Consider the following 16,938-nt stretch of genomic DNA (forward strand, 5'->3'; position numbering starts at 1 on the left):
CGCAGTGTTGGCCGAGGTGGTTTTGTGAGCGCCACCCAAAGCCTTTTGATCTGACCTGCTTGACAATTGATGCAAAAGGCTCTGTCTGTGAAAGGAGGATTTATAGGAAGGTAGGGTTTGCCTGCCTAGACACCACGGTGAGCAATGCCCATCCAGCTTAGGCAGTTGTCTCCCTGCTGAGGACTGCTTTCTGAGGCTCTGTGTCTACCTCTTTCGGAGGAAGATGAACTTGCCTCTTAATTCTTTTTAAAAAAGAAAACGACTGCATTCTGGGGTCTCACTGCTCTTGAAGCTTTTCCTGATGTGTCACCCAAGAAGAGCTGGGCACACTCACTCACTACCGCCTGGCAGCAATGACAAAGGAGGCTAAATTGTACCGTGGACAACAGGATCTTTCAAGAACTTCTCATTGTAAATCAACTTTAAGAGTGCTTCGCCAACTATAGCCTTGGGAAAGGCAGTCCGCTCAGCAATTCCCTTCTTCTGACAGGCTATTCACAAATTCCTGAGCATCTCAGAGCCAAGAAGTATGCAGCTAATTTCTTCTATACAGCCTGAAACCCATCTCAAGTCCTAAAAAGCTTATCAAAGTGTGTGAGCTGGTGCCACCTTTCGGGCATTAGTGGTACTGCAGCCTAGCTCTGTTATAAGTAAATGTCCAGACCTAAAGCATCATAGAGTCGAGAGATACAGTATGTTTTTAAAAATAAAAAATAAAAATCTTTATATGAACATTAGTTGGTATTATTTTGCAGGGAGTGGACTGGGGTTCTTGGTGTTGGAGACAGGAGTCATGGATATGTGTGAGGAGATGAAGACAACTGATTGACAGAAATGTCTTTGAAAAATTCTCTGTGTAGAAGAAACTGATCCAGTCCTAACCCTCCCCCCACTCGCCCCCAGCTGAGAGTTGGCCACCCTGTGCGATACTCCAGGAAGAGCTTGCTCGATGGGAGGTGTGAGCTGTCTTGGTCACACACAGCCAGGATAGTAGGCTCATCCTTCAGAGTGCAGACGGGCCAGAAAGGAGCTGCAGAGCGTCCATGCGCTGTGTAATTCTCAGGAATAACTTTACAGTGGAGAGTAAAGACAGGCAAAGATAAAGCGAAAGCAGTCGCTCGATGCACCTACCAGGGGTCACGCGCATGCGCTGTTCTTATGATGCCTCACAAGAAGGCCGTTCCTTTTGCTTTGGAGTAAAGAAAGCTTAGCAGGCTGTTGTAACTTGTCTGAATTCACACGCCTTATAGGAGAAAAGGGGTGGATTCAAACTCAGGCCTTTCTGAGGTTGCTTCTGAGAGGTTCCTAGGCTACCCCGTTTCTTCCCTGTTGCTGTCACCGAGAACTCTGAAGACAACGAGAATAAAGGCACTTACTTGTCCTTCAGAGCAATGAGTATTGTGCAGTTGGCTCCGTACCAGGTGACGCAGGAACAAAGGAAGCATGGAGAATAATCCCAAGAGAAGCTAAAACCATGACGTCAGCTGAAGAAGGCTAGTTATGTTGTGGGTCTTAGGTTCATGGAAGATTCTTGCTAGACGGTGGCCCCCGCTGTTCGTCATCGGAATGAGAGAGGAGGAATTTGGTCCCAGCAGCAGCCTACAGATGTCTGTATGGGAGGATTTCCTGGTCTTGGAATGGGTCAAGACAGAAAAAAGGGGGTGCAGGGGAGACACAAATGCACACAAAAGCAGAGCCGGGTTGTCTTGGTGTGTGGGCTTTGAAGAAGCCAATGTCAGCCTTACTAATGGGACTCACTGGGCGTGGCCCTCAGGACTGTGACACTGGCACTTGGGGCTGTAATGGAAAAGTGGCCAGATCCCTGGAGAGTCAGCACTGACTACAGTGCTGGGGAGATAAAATCCCCACATTAGTCTTTCACCACTAAATCGTGACAGATCTCAACAAGCACAGAGCACTGTATGGGGGTAGCTCCTAGGACCAGTGTCTCTGGCTCTGCCCCAGGAAGGGCAAATTGTCTAACTTCTATGAAGTTGGTCCCCTGGTCTATAAAGTTGAGCTAAGGCTGTGCTTGCCTAACCTGCATGAAACCAAGGCTTCTGTCCCCAGGGTCTCAGAGAACCAAACCAACAAAACACTGGACCAACCCCGGGGCCCCAGATCAATCAGGATTCTGCAGAGAAGGCCTTGCATCAGCTCAGCGGTTCATGAAGATTGCCTGACATGTTCTTGATGATTGATAGCCAGTCCCTACTCCCCAGTCTCTCGAGTTCACACAAGTCTAAACAAGCTCTGCTTTCAGAGAGGAAAGGCCTTGGTTTTATGTCCTTGGATGAATCCTGCAAGATTACTCTATCAAACTTAGTCAAGGGCACTACTTACAGCTAAAAGGGGTCCGGGGTGGTGGTAATGATAGAAGCCCTCCCCCACCCCAGGCCTGTCAACCCAGATCTTCCTAGACCTTCTAGAGCAAGGGTTACTTACTGTCCCCTTGGGCCAATCTATCTAGTCAATGTTGCCTAGTTGCATTTGGCCCATCTAGGTCACTTGTCCACCTAGAAACAGATTCCAAAGAGACTCTAAATTCTCTTTGATCAAGCTGGCTTCCAATTTCAAGCCCTCTGCTGACTTCCCAGTGGCTTCAGCCAAGTCCCTTAATCTTCCCAAGCTGTGATTGCCTCACCCATAAGGTGGGATTGAAAGCCTTGGGGCTCTGTGCTATGCTTGGAATTAGATTACGCAAAGCACCTGGCGCAGGGCCCATGTGGGGTGAGTGCTGAGAGGGGTGGTTCCTCTCTCCAGGCCCTAGCTGAGCCACGTGAGGGCACAGCTGGCTCCCCACAGCAAAGCTTCCTTTCCTTCCTTCTTCCTTCCTTCCTTCCTTCTGTTCTTTCTTTCTTTCTTCCTTTCTTCCTTTCTTCCTTTCTTTCCTTCTTTCTTTCCTTCTTTCTTCCTTCCTTCCTTCCCTTCTTTCCTTCTTTCTTTCTTTCTTCCTTCCTTTCCTTCTTTCTTTCTTTCTTTCTTCCTTTCTTTCTTTCTTGTTTTTGTTTTGGTTTTTTTTGTTGTTGTTGTTTTGTTAAATTGTATTTCTTTATTTTACTTTTCAAGGGTGTAAAACCAGTAGTATGTCTTTGATAGAACCCATATCTCAAACCTGGAATTTTGATTCTCTCCTGGGATCTCCTGAGATCGCCACCTCAGTACAATCTTCTCTGGCAATGCTTCAGGCTGCAGCCAGTCACCAGCTATCAGGGGAAACACTCAGACACAGCCCGCTGTGTAGCCCAGTTGAGGAGTGAGGCTTGGTATAATGTGGGTTTAATGCTCCTTCGACTGTGGTTTCCTGTGGCTTTATCACCTGTCCTTCATGAGCCCAGGAGACCTAGACTTTATCAGACAAGGCCTCCTCTCCCCTGGTGCCTTCTCTAGCTGAGTTTGGATCATATGTATACCAGGCTAGCCTTGAACTTAGCTGAGAATGGCCTTGAACTTTTGTTCCTCTGCCTTCTGAGTGCTGGGGTTACAGCTGTGTATCCTGCTGCCTGGTTTTATGTTAGGTTGCAGGCATTCTTAGAAGCAAGGCAAGCACCCAAGCTACACCCCTGCCCTGTACCCTTCTCTTCTTGCCTTGGCTTCTGGTGAACGTCAATGAAACTTCTTACCTCAGTTTCTCTGAAATAGCTAGTTGGGGGTGGGGGTGGTCACTGGCAAAACTTACTCTGTAGGCTTGCCAACATGTGGGAGGTATTTGGATGCTTGCTTAGCAAGGGAGGCCAAGCTTTCTTTACCTTCTGTGCCGCTGATATTTGGGATGGGTTGCTTACTTGTGCAGGATGAGAGATTCCAACAGCATCCCTCTCTTCTGTCCATGTTCCACTTCAGGACAGCCCAAACCAACTCCAGATATCTGAACCTGGTAAGTGTGCATGTGTGTGTCTGGGAAAGTCTCTGCGAGTCACTGGATTCCACTGTGACCTGGGTGTACTTTAGGCTCCCAGCATCCTGTTACCTGTCTTCCAGAACTGGGGAGAGGGAGAAGGGAGTTTCACACCCATCGACCCTTAAACTGTTCTGACTGTATTATCAGGTGACTAAGCAAGAAGCCTTCAGCTTCTCCACCACGAGCAAGAAACAGGCAGAGGCAGAGGCAGAGACAGAGACACAGAAAAAGTGGTGAGAGGGAAACGGAGGCCGGAGCTAGCTAGATGTGATGGGTTTGATGAACAGAGGGCATGCTGAAGCAGAGGGAAGTAACTGTGAGGCCATCCTGTGCTTGGAGAAATAGATCCCTGGAACCAAAGGGCCAGCAGGCAATTATCAGTGGCATCTCCACAGCATCTGTGGGGGATGGACCTGCAGAAAGGGCATATAGATCCTTGTATGGAAATACATGCCTACCTCCTCCATCTCTTTCCCTGCCAGTCATCCTGCCAGTCATCACCCACTGTCCTGGAGCATCCTTCCCTGCCCAGATGCTCTGCCCAGGTCATTCACTGCTCACAAGTGGCTCCAGTGGGTCAGAGTCCCATAGCCCAGGCTGGACCTGAGATGCATGAGACCAGAACAAAGGAAACCTCTCTACCTCTATGAGATGTCATGGATACAATCACTGCCTTCTCAGAGGCTGGCTTTGCCGTGGTGCCAAGGCAAGAGCTGTCTGTCTCACCACCTTTCAGTTCTTGTTAAAAAGCAGAAGCCATGGCCGGGCCTGCAGGGCCACAGACAGAGAGTGCTTTCTTTGCAGCAGCTGGATGGGGCTCAAGGCTGTAATGAAAGGTCTTATTAGCCCCAGCTGGCGTCCCACTTTTCCTGAGCTGGAATAAAAAATTGCTTTGGTCATCCTTTCCCAGGCTAATTTCAAAAACATAATCACCGTCATCATAATTGATTACTGTTTATTTTGGTCATTAATTGGTATGCACCCCCTTGTTACATGTGAATTAAATGGTCCAAGGATATTTAGGGCTTGTGAAAGCTGTATGTGTGTCCCCTCATTCCACACAGATCCCTGCAGCGCTTGTGCCCCAGGTACCCCCTTGATTTGACTATACCCAGAGATCAGTGTTCAAGGTAAGGTGAATTGCTGGATGGGATGAGAAGTTGGGAGAGGCAAGGAAGGAATGGACATCATCCTATTGTGGCTGACAAGGGACAAGGGCATTCCAACCTCCAAGCTTGTGCTAAGGATGAGAGGCAGAGGAGAATGTTCTAGAAGGGGAATGCCTTAGTTCACAACCACCTCCTTCAGCTGGAACAACTGTACGTCCACAGGATCCCGTTGTTAGTCACAAAGCCCTTGGAAGGCTCTGGAGGTCACAGCAATGGAGACAAATCAGCAAGCCGTGAAAGCTTGAATTTTCCAGAGGCTAGGCTCTCACTCCTCCTTCCACCTGCTATTTCAAGATGGTGGGATGGAGAGGGGATGACACAAGCTAAGCCAATCTAGGGACCCTCCCACCAGCTGGCTAGCTGCTCAACTGGTGGAAGAAGATCCCCACCACCCATCCACACTCCAATGAGCCAGTCAGAGTCCTTCTCCAAAAGTTTTGAAGCTTGAGCCACTACACAGTCCTGATGTTTGAAGATAAGAGTCACTCACAGACAGTTCTGACACACGAACGGAACTGGCCAGTTTCTGCCAGGTAGGCCGTAGCCAGGACTCGGATGCTGCTTTCAATGGGAGAGAGAAAAACCATCCTGGTGGCTTTTGTGACCTTGATTCTGGTTAGTCTTGAAGCTTGCATATGGTTACTATGTGTGTGCGTGTAACCCCTTCTGGAATTTTGCAGTATTTGTCCTGAACAGCTGGACAAGTGACTCTACCTGGTAACACGTCTGTCCTTTCTTTTGTGTGTTCAGGAATACCCCAGTTTCTTGACCCTTTCACCCAATGCAGCTGAAATTAAACTTCTGTCCCTTACTCCAAGTAACACCTGATGATTATCTTTATCTATCTCTATATAGCTCTAGCTCTATCTTTCTCTATATATACATCTCTATATCTCTATATATCTCTATCTACCTATATATGTAGTCAGATGCTGGTTTCAATGATGTAGATAAACCATCCTGGTGGCTTGTGTGTGTGTGTGTGTGTGTGTGTGTGTGTGTGTGTGTGTGTGTGGAGAGAGAGAGAGAGAGAGCTCTTCCCATACTAGATAGCAGGAAGGATGTACCACAGACCTTCAGGGAGTCCTTGAGGAGTGAGTGGCAGGGAAAGCAGAAGACAGGCTACAGCAACCCCCACCCCCTGACCTTAGGGTGGGGCTGCTGGGCTCTGTGGAGCTGGAGTACAAAGACAGCTCCTGAATGCAAGTAATTTCCAGACACCCTTGGGGTTGAGTGTGAACTGCTCAGCCCCGGGTTGGACAGCAGTGTCCTCATGCATAGCCTCTGAATTTTCCAAGGAGAATGGGCTGAGGGAAAGGATAGCACTGTAGCCAGCTCCAGAGGGTGGGGGATGCAGACAGGAGATGATAATAGTTGCATCCAAGCCTAGAAATGAGACGAGGATGTCTCTGGGAGACACTTAGAGCACACAGTTGCCACATTTGCCCTACCTCCCAACCACCCCCCCCCCAACTTCCTGGCCCAGGCTGAGCCTGCCTAGTAAAACACGTAGGCACGTAATCTCAGGAATAAGCCATGATTAGAGGATATACTTTTTAAAGAGGATGGGAGAGAGGCAGTGGGCAAAGAATTCAAACAACCCCTTGGAATGTAAATGTGTGTTCTTCAAGGAGACTTATGTGGGTTCGTGCCCTGTCTTTGTGTGCCTGAAGGGAAGCCACACTAACTCAGCAGCCTTCAAAGATGGGGCGATGGTACCTAATTGTGTGAGGGCTAAGAACCAAGTGTGATGGGTGTGAGGAACACCCACCTGCCACCAGGAGAGCAGGACCATGCCTGGGCCCTGACACAGCAAGAAGATCAGGCTAGGAGGTGGTCTTGCCCACCCCCCCCCCATCTTTTATGTTTTATTTTGCAGCAACATTCTTTTAAAAAAAAAAGATTTATTTATTGTTATATGTAAGTACACTGTAGCTCTCTTTAGACACACCAGAAGAGGGCATCATATCTCATTACAGATAGTTGTGAGCCACCATGTAGTTACTGGGACTTGAACTCAGGACCTTCAGAAGAGCAGTCAGTGCGCTTACCCCCTGAGCCATCTCTCCAGCCCACTCTTGCCCTCTCCCTCCACCCTCACACTCTTATGAGTTTGTCCTCACATGCTCAGTATGGAGGCCCTGCTTTTGCCTGTGAGCCTGAGGTCTTCTGAGCTCCTTTTCCATGCCTCTGTGGTTTGATTTGTACCTTCGTTCCTGTCCTCCCAACTACACCCGTCTGTCTGCTATTGTCTTTCTGTCCCCACCAGTTTGTTCCTGTCAGCCATCCTTTACTGCCTAGCATAGTGTGGCTGTCCCTACGCATCTGAGAGGTTGCATATGCTAAGGTCCCTCCTAGAAATCATACTGCCTGTATTTTTTTAATTAGGTATTTTCCTCATTTACATTTCCAATGCTATCCCAAAAGTCCCCCATACCCTCCCCCCCCTCACTCCCCTACCCACCCACTCCCACTTTTTGGCCCTGGCATTCCCCTGTACTGGGGCATATAAAGTTTGCAAGTCCAATGGGCCTCTCTTTCCAGTGATGGCCGACTAGGCCATCTTTTGATACATATGCAGCTAGATTCAAGAGCTCCAGGGTACTGGTTAGTTCATAATGTTGTTCCACCGATAGGGTTGCAGATCCCTTTAGCTCCTTGGGTACTTTCTCTAGCTCCTGGACTTCTTTCTCCTCCTGTATAGGTTGAATTGTTTTTAGACTTATAATGGCATAGCAGAAGTCCAGCAAACAGTTCTTAGACTGTATTGTTTAGGGAATGGTGACACTGTGCACCGACTCTGTGTCTTTCTTGACTATTTCTAATCTGGCAATGCAGAGCGCATGAATGTAGAGGGTCAGCTGGCTTCAGATGGAAAACAACCTCGTAGCTCTGACCTGGATGGGGCATCTTGGTTGGGTGATGCTAACTCGTGTGTCTTCTGGTTCCAGCTGCACTTCACCCAGATTTCCTGGTTGGCTTCTTTCAAGCCTGTTTGCAGAGGTCTGTTCTCTTCACAGCTGAGTGTCATCACAACATGGTGGCCTGCTTCCTCAACAGCCAGGGACTGAAGAAGGTGACTAAAGTCGCCACCATGGAGCCTGTGAAGAAACTGTCTCCAAAGCTGCATGCTCTCAATTCGGCTCTGTTCTGTTTCTCAGAAGAACCCAAGCCACACGTAGGGGGAGGAAAAGGTGGATTCTCAAAGGCAAGAGCCTTGAAAAATCTGCGGTAATTTCAAAACCACACAGCTTCTAGATCTGGCTGCTTCCCTTCCTTTCTTTAGTGTGACCTGTTAAAGTTGGTCTCCTCAGCAAGCAGCGCCACAGCATCCCTGGTCCTTCCACACACGCCACCAGTGGCACCCTTACCATGACGTATGATGCTGAGAAATCATTCCAGACATTGTCAGATGTCCCCTGGGGCACAGGGGTAGCAAGGGACAGCAAGATTACTCCAGGCTGAGATGCTAGATCCACAATGGCTGACCCTGGTCTTTATCAGAAAATACTTTACCCTGTAAAATGTACTTGTGGCTCAGTGTGCAGTGGATAGGCCGATTCACACTCACGAGTCTGGCCAGCGTGTTCATGATTTGACCCCATTTGTGCCTTCACCCTTATCTCTTCTTTTCTCTAATCGAGGGTCTGCACAGCAGAGGGTCTGCAAAACTGAGGCATTAAGACAAACCACGTGCCTCAGTTTCCCTCTCCTCTCACTTCCTACTTCTTCAGGGAAAGCACTTAACTTTCGAAACATGTATTGCCTGTCTCTACACATGCTTAATGGCTGCTTCTGGCTTTTAGGTTTCTAGACTTTTCCCAGCCTCTGGACGTAAAGGACACAACATCCCCACTTCCATTTCTGCCCTAGCCCCTCCCACCACCTCTGGCAAGTGTTTATGGCTGCTGCTCAGATGCAACTGTAGTTGCCCGAGAACCATTTCCTTCTGTTCTGTGAGCCACTCTTCCTTCTGCAGTTAACAATTGCCGTTTTAAAAAACCATTGAAATTTTTATACAGATGCTTCAATGTTTCATAATTCAACCCTAAATCTCTTTTCAGTTCTGGTCTCTGAAATTCTCTCAGATACATAATTTTTTTTAAAACAATACTTCTGGACTCTCAAGACAGGTTGCTTTTTTAAAAATGAGACAGGTTTCTTTTTATTTCATGTGTATAAGTATTGCAGGATAGTGTGTATATGTATGTGTACCAAGTTGGTTCCTGGTGTATGCAGAGATCAGAAAGGGGTATGGGGTCCCCTGGAACTGGGGTTCCATGCAGCTGTGAGCCACCACGGGCATGTCTGGGACCTGATCCTGGTCTTCTGCAAGAACAGGTGCTCTAACCCACTCCTCCATCTCTCCAGCCCCAATTTCATCCTCTCAAAGGAATCTAAGAACCTGTTCATCCTGGGCTGGCTACCCCCACCCACTCGCACCCTTGTACACAGATGTGAGCCCAGGCTAACCCTTCATCATTGCTCTGAGACCTTCACCTCCCATTATGTTATGCTGGGTTAATATTATCTTTTGAGAATTTGCCTGGTTCTCAGAACCTCAGGATGTGAGTTCACTTTGAAACTGGATCATTGCAGTTGTATCCTTAAGATGCAGTGACAGCATTGTAGAGTGAGTCCTTGATCCCACATGACTAGGGTCCTTATCAGGAGAAAGAAACGTCCTGATGGACACATGAAAATGGAAAACAATATAAAGGCACAGAAGGAGATGCCATGTGAGAATAGAGGCAGAGGCTGGGGCTCTGCTACCACAAACATCTAGACCCAGTAGAGCAGAAAGAAACAGGAAGGATCCTTCCTTCCCTGAGGCCTCAGAGGGAGCAGGCTCCACTGCCACCATGATTCCCAGTTTCCTCTCTCTCTCTCTCTCTCTCTCTCTCTCTCTCTCTCTCTCTCTCTCTCTCTCTCTCTCTCTCTCTCTCTCTCTCTCCCTCCCTCCCTCCCTTCCTTCTTTTCTTTTTTTATTAATTTATTTATTCACTTTGCATCCCAACCACAGCCCCCCTCTCCCGTTCTCCCACACACAGCTCCTCCCCCCATTTCCCTTCTCCTTCTCCTCTGAGAAGGAGGAGCCCCCCACCCACCCAGATCATCTCACCCTGGCACATCAAGTCACTGCAGGACTAGGCACATCCTCTCCAACCAAGCTAGACCAGATAGCCCAGTTAGGGGAATGGGATCCACAGGCAGGCAACAGGTTAAGGGAACAGCTCCTGCTCCAGTTTTTGGGGGACCCACATGAAAACCAAGCTGCATGTTTGCTATATATGTGGGGGGGACTAGGTCCAGCCCATGTGCATTCTTTGGTTGGTGGTTCAGTCTCTGGGAGCCCCCAAGAGTCCAGGTGAGTTGACACAGTTATTCTTCCTATGGAGTCCTTGTCCTTTTCCGGTCCCTCAATCCTTCTCCCAACTCGTCCACAAGACTCTCGGAGCTCCATATAATGTTTGTGTGTGAGTCTACATGTCTGTTTCCATTGGCTGCTGAGGGGACCCTCTCAGAGGTCAGTTACTCTAGGATCCTGTCTGCAAGCATAACATAGTATCATTAATAGTATCAGAGATTGTTTTTTGCCTATGGGATGGATCTCAATTTGGGTCAGTCATTGATTGGCCATTCCCTCAATCTCTGCTCCATCTTTGTTCCTGCACATCTTGTAGGCAGGACACATTTTGGGTCAAAGGTTTTGTGGATATGATGCTGTCCTCATCCCTCCACTGGGAGTGCTGCCTGGCCACTTGAGGATCCATATCTCCCCTCCCCTGCTAGGAGTCTCAGCTAGAGTCACCACCATAGACTCCCTGGGGCCTCCCTGTTTCCAGTTTCTTACCTCAAGGATTACCTAAAAGAATAAGTTTCTGATATTTTGAAGGATGGTAATCCCCCCAGGCCCTCAGTATCATTTCAGTTTTAGGCACCTTTAGACAATTATAGTCTGAAGAACATTAAATGAAAAATTATAGAAATAGGCAAGTCATACATGTTAAGTTCCAAGCAGTGTGATGAGATCACATGCTATCCTTCTTTGTCTTGCTTGAGATATGCATCAGGCCTCCCTGTGCCCAGTGGGTCTACACTGTATATGTTACCCAGCCAGTGCTTCCTCTAAGTTCTTGGCTTAAAGAGGAAGCAAAAATAAAAAACAAAACAAAACAAAACAAAAAAAAACAAAAAACTCCTCTGGGGAGGTTGCTGCTGTGTAGGACAAGAATGAAAGGCAGGATGTCTAATGAGAGAGGCTTTGGTACCAGATGTGCTTTCATCCATTCACTGGGTCCTGGGACATATTCCCTGTGGGTAAGGAGGAACAAATATCCTTTACACTAGCCCCAGGAAGCTAGTGTGTACCTTCAGAGACTTCCTGGGAAAAAGAGAGACGTCTAAATGCTTTTGTTTGTCTGTCTGTCTGTTTTTTAGTATTTGCATGTTTGGATTATTTTTATTCTATTCTTAGGTGTTAACAATGATTGGGCTATCCGTTGAATTTTAGGTTAGGAATCATTTCCCTTTAGAATTTTAAATACCAATGTTTAAAATCAGGCATGGTTCAGGAGGCTGACACAGGGAGACTGATTTAAAGCTAGCCTGAGCTGAATAGAGGCCCTTCTCTCAACATCCCTCTGCCCCTGCCCCCGAATTTGTCACTTTCTGTAATCAGAGAATCACCTATTTCTAATTTAATTGCTCTGGTCTTGAGTTTGTCTGGTGTTGCGTTGCCCAGAGACATTGCTTCCTATCCTCTCTGGTCACTGTGCAATCATAGTTCAGTCAAGTACTTTTAAACAGATTCAATCAGTCTCCACTGTTGCTCTTGGTAAGTGGGGGGTGGGGTTATTTTAAATCTTATTTTATTTTTTGAGACTGGGATTCACTATATAACCTAGCTGATCTGGAATACACTATGTTGACCAGGCTGACCTTGAACTCACAGAGATCTTCCTGCCTGTGCCCCCAAGTGTTGTTCCCAGTCCAAGTCACCTGATACCTGGTGGCTACAGGCTACTGAGTTTTTGAGCCGCTTCTTGGTTCATGAATTCCTGAGCTGTTGGCCTGGGTCCGTCACTGCCCAGGCACCTGCTCCATTACCTCATTATCTTACGGCTGTTTCCCCTCTTGGGTTAAATCTTTAGGAATCCCCATCATGACCGCTGCCATGGATGCTGCCCTGGAAGTGCATCTCAAGTCCTTTCCAAAAAGTTCTTTCAGCATTGCTTTGTGCAAAGCAGCATTTTGGAGCAATTGCATGCTGTCTGCAGTGCCATATGGTATGTTTTCTTAAATAGTGACTCCCTGCATATCCAGAGGGACCAAAGTTGTATCCAGAGAGACACATTTCTCAAGCACTTTGCCATTTCTACCTTGGTGTATCTGCTGTGCATACTGTGGGTTCCACAGGGGATTCTGGGAGAACAGCATCAAGGCCCTGTGCAAACTGGGTAGCGTTAGGGTTACAACCACCTGTTATGTTCTAGTCCTGAGGTCTCTTATCTGAACGTCTGCTACTCAACCTTTCAGAGGTCAGAGGTACAGGAGAAAAAGGCCATCAGTCTGAATGGGGGGTTCATAAAGAGGCTCTGGCTGCCAGGTCACCTTGGATGGCCATGTCCAGGGTGCTGGCACAGATGTATAACTGCCCCACCTTGCCACACATATGGGAAAACAGCTCTAGAATGTTTCCTTAGACAGGCAGCTGAGACCTACAGGAATGAAAAGTCACCTTTAATTCCTGGGTCCAGAAGGGCCCAAAATGAATTTAGGATGACTAAAGACTCTCAGTTCAGAGGGACACTGAAAGAAGCAACCAATAATTACAGTTTGGGAGGCATGGAGTGACCTGAAGAGACCGAGGCCATCCATATAAGACCAAAGAAAGAATTTTGTTTACAATTTTTTCATTTATGCTCCACCTACTTCCAAAAAGAATTTGGGGGGGTTGATGGGGAAAGTAAACAAAAGAAAGTCTGAGACTCCTCTCACTGTTAAAGGGAGCCAGGGGATGGAAGAGGGCGGCTGTTCTGCTAGGAAGAAAGACATCCCAGAACCAAACAAACGACGAGAAGGAACCAGCTTCAGATGTGCACATGAAAAGCCACCATAGATGCCCTTGCCCCAGGGTGTTGGGTCACATTGTACAGTGATGTCCTTGTCCCAGCTCTGAGGGCAACCAAAATCTCAGGGTACTCCAGTCCCGCAAATGATGTGACATTTGTATAGAACAGATGACGCACAGCTTCCATGTGTGCTTAGCATCTATAGGTGGCTTGTAATGCCCAGTGGGAGGCAGCAGCATACTGTGGGGATATTTGTTAGACTATACTGTTTAAGAAATAGTGGTGGTGGGGAAAAAACCTGCTTCCTCTGTGAGCACCATCAAGCCGTGGAAATTTCCATCAAATATTGTATTAAATCAGCAATTCCGTTCTATTCTAGGCCCTGGACTAGAATTTGAATTCTCAATGCAGTATTTCTAGGAAGCCATGGAAGCCAACATGTCTATTTAGCAGGTGGCTCCCTCTGTGTTGGTCTAGGAGTGTCTGCTAGCTTAGGGAGTGGGGATTGTTGAGTATCTAGAATCTTAGTGTGGCCAGAAGAAAGGGTAGGCAGGGTTGGGGGATGGGGAATGGGGATCAGACCACCGTAGATGCAGGTAGAGGAAGGAAGAAGTGGTTAAATGAGTGTAAGCAAGAAATTGACTTCTTAAGGGGTATTATTGGAGAGGGTGTAAGTCACACAGCTGGAATGGAAGCAAGCTCAGACTCCATCACAATATGGTAGAGTAGTGACTGTGACTCATGAGAAGTGTAACATACCTGAAGCCCAGGTCCTGGAAGCTCCAGCAGTTCTGAACCCCAGAATCTCACTGCTTTCTAAATCATGACTTGCCAATGCAGACGCTGGGTGGCCACCACGGGGTGACACCTGACACAAAGCTCCCTGCAGCCCTCCCAGCCCACAACCACTTTCAAAACTGGAGCACACAGCAGCCACACCTGCTGGGGTGGAGTCTGTCTGGCATGGGAAGTGTTTGTATTGACCTTGGTCTGTGTCCTGAAGGATCTGAAGATCAGATGCTATGGAACTGAGTGTTTCTGAGCATGCGCAGTCTAGGGGCTCCTGGCCTGAGTGTTTCCAAGCATGCGCAGTCTAGGGCTTGGCGATACTGTTGACACTAAGCTTTGTTGTTATAGGACTGGATGGCTTGTAGATAAAATGTCAGCTTGAATTTTAGTACAAACAGCCTCTCCTAAAGTGTATACAGGTAAGTGAAAATGGGCACTGCTGCTGTGAGTGCTCTTTGACAAGTTCTGCCAAATCCAGTTGGTGGCAATTTAGAATTATCTTGTTTAAGCTGGCTGTGGTAGCATATTGTAGATGGCCGTAAAACAAGGGGGTAACGTAGTTCTTGGGAACTCAGGGGAAGTGAAAGCCCGAGCAAGCGACCTGCCCTTGAGCAGAACCAAAAGCTGGTGTGTGTGTGTGTGTGTGTGTGTGTGTGTGTGTGTGTGTGTGTGTGTCTGTCTGTCTGTCTGTCTGTCTGTCTGTCTGTCTGTCTGTCTTGTTCTGCCCATTTGTTTCCTACAAATATTATTTAACAAGAGACACTGTGCCAGGGTTGGACTCTCAAACTTGCCATTTAGCACCTGCCTGCCTCAACTTTCCTTCTCTATAAAAAGGGGTATTCGTGGTGTCTCCATTGTTATGGCAAGGTCCTTCTCTGCAAGAACCAGAGAAGACTGTACACATAAGGCTGTGGTTCAGTCTGTGTGTGACAAACCTCTGGGGTTATTGTTGCTTCTAGACGATCACTTCAAGCTGAATGTGATTCCCTGGACTCAGTTCATGAAGGTGTGCTCTGGGCTCACTGAGGATGAATGCTCTGCCCAGAGCCACCTTGTGGGGTTGGGGCAAAGCTGGTTTTGACTATGAACCTTTCTATTTGTGAAACTAACCCAGGTACTCACATACAGGAGTCTGTGTGAGGTCAGGCAGGCAGGTGTTGGAGGAGGCCAGGGGACTCTTCGCTGGAGTACCACAGACTGCTCACCTGTAGAAGAATGCTGTGAGGGAAAAATTAGCTGAGCTAAGAGCTCTACTTTGAGGGAGAGCCACCTTGACATTCTAAACTTTGAGGGCTCTCACAGAGCTCAAATTGCCAGGGTCAACAGTGTCTTCTCAGAACAAACACATCAAGCCACCCAATATACAGGCAACTAAATGATATGTGTGTATACACACATTTCCCCCACCAATCAGTAATGAAGATTAGCTGTAACAGCAAACAGACCTAAAAGTACTTTACCATCAAATAATCTGTATTGCCAACTCCTGGACATTGGACATGAGCACATGGCATGTGTTTACAGTGATCAGTCACCACAAATGATTTGAACTTTAGAAGAAAAAAAATTGCAATTTTTTTTTTTGCAAATCAATTACCTATCATCAAAATCATAGAGGTAATGGCTCAAACCAAGATCAATGAATTATGTATATCTCTGCATGAAACAGAATCAGCTAAGATTAGATCAACGAACCCTTTAAAGGGCTTCTTTAGGAATCATGATCAGCTCTGGCTGCTGATGTGTTCTTTTTTGAAACAGAGATTGAAATCTTAGTAAATTTCAAATGAAGGGAAAATATGTCATCTCTACATCTACTCGGGGTTATAGTCTGGGAACACACATACACTGTGCAGATCACTTTGTGTTTATAGTCAAAATTCTGGGTTGGCCTCAAAGCAGCCTGTCTCCATGAACTGGTCTCTCGTCTGCATGGGTGTTGGGCAGGTCGTTTGAAAGATGGGAGATGGGCTGTGAATCACTGCACAAAAGATAAAATCATAGTACTTTTGGAAGGGCACAAAGGAATGGGTGGAAATGATCTAGACAAGTTTATGAATCTGAAAAGCAAAGCAGATGAATTTCATTATCCTAAAATTGTTTGAGCAAACAGAAGCTTTTATGAGACTTAAGTAAGGAAAGCCACTTGTCACTGAATGAACGAAAACACCTGTAAACCAGGCGGTCATCAAAGAAGTCACATCCAGGATCACCAAGGACCAATAACTCACTAACAGGAAAAGCAAACAGCTTAGCAGAAGGCTGTGAAAGGAGAGCAGGTGGACACCTGAGTGGCCAGGACTCTAAGGGGAGGCCACAGTCTGCTCTCTAGAATGGCTGGTACCACGGTGCAGCTATGTCTTCTTCAGTGAGTCAAGAAATGTGTTCAAGCCAGCATGGAGCACACAGCTCTACAAGCAGATACCATGTGGGTCTGTCGAGTTCTGTAAGCAGCAAGGAAGGACTCTCACCCATGACAGAAGAGAGGAGACTGATACAAAGCAGCTCCATTGCAGAGTCCTCCCAAGCAGGCCAGGCTAGTTCCTGCTGAGAAGCCAGGGAAGTTGCTAGAAAGAAAGTGTCATCAGTAGGGTGTATAGCTGCAAGGGACCCCAGTGGTACCCAGAGCTTCTGATGCTAGTGGCATGGTTGTGTTTGCTTTGTGAAAACCCATTTAGGGTACAAACCACACATCCACTTTTTTATACATATGCATATGCACCTATACTTCTATACCATTCAACGCACATTTAGTAAGTACTGAAGAAATCTCCATGCCTATTCCCTGCATGGCTGTGCTTTCTTGTAAATCATAGAAACTATTTAAAATGTTCCATTGATTTCCAAAGTGTCCCCAATGTAAGGCCCATGGTCCCAAAAGAAGATGTTCAGGCAAAGAAATATGGAAATGGCACTATAGAGAGAAGTGACAGAAATTAGGTCATTTGTTGGCAAGGACCCAGAAGGAGATGGGACAGGTCCACATGAAGGTCTGGGAATAAGG

At 47.1% G+C, this 16,938-nt stretch overlaps 1 long non-coding RNA gene across 1 annotated transcript; it reads left to right on the plus strand.

Annotated features, from left to right (window-relative positions):
* Window positions 1–3,085: 3,085 nt before the first annotated feature.
* Window positions 3,086–4,679, plus strand: Gm35063. The gene is made up of 3 exons (XR_381134.2): window positions 3,086–3,273; window positions 3,794–3,877; window positions 4,384–4,679. It is a non-coding gene; the product is annotated as a predicted gene, 35063 (long non-coding RNA).
* Window positions 4,680–16,938: the final 12,259 nt, after the last annotated feature.

This window comes from Mus musculus, chromosome 11 (genome assembly GCF_000001635.26).
Source record: "Mus musculus strain C57BL/6J chromosome 11, GRCm38.p6 C57BL/6J".
In the NCBI taxonomy this organism is placed as follows: Eukaryota; Metazoa; Chordata; class Mammalia; order Rodentia; family Muridae; genus Mus; species Mus musculus.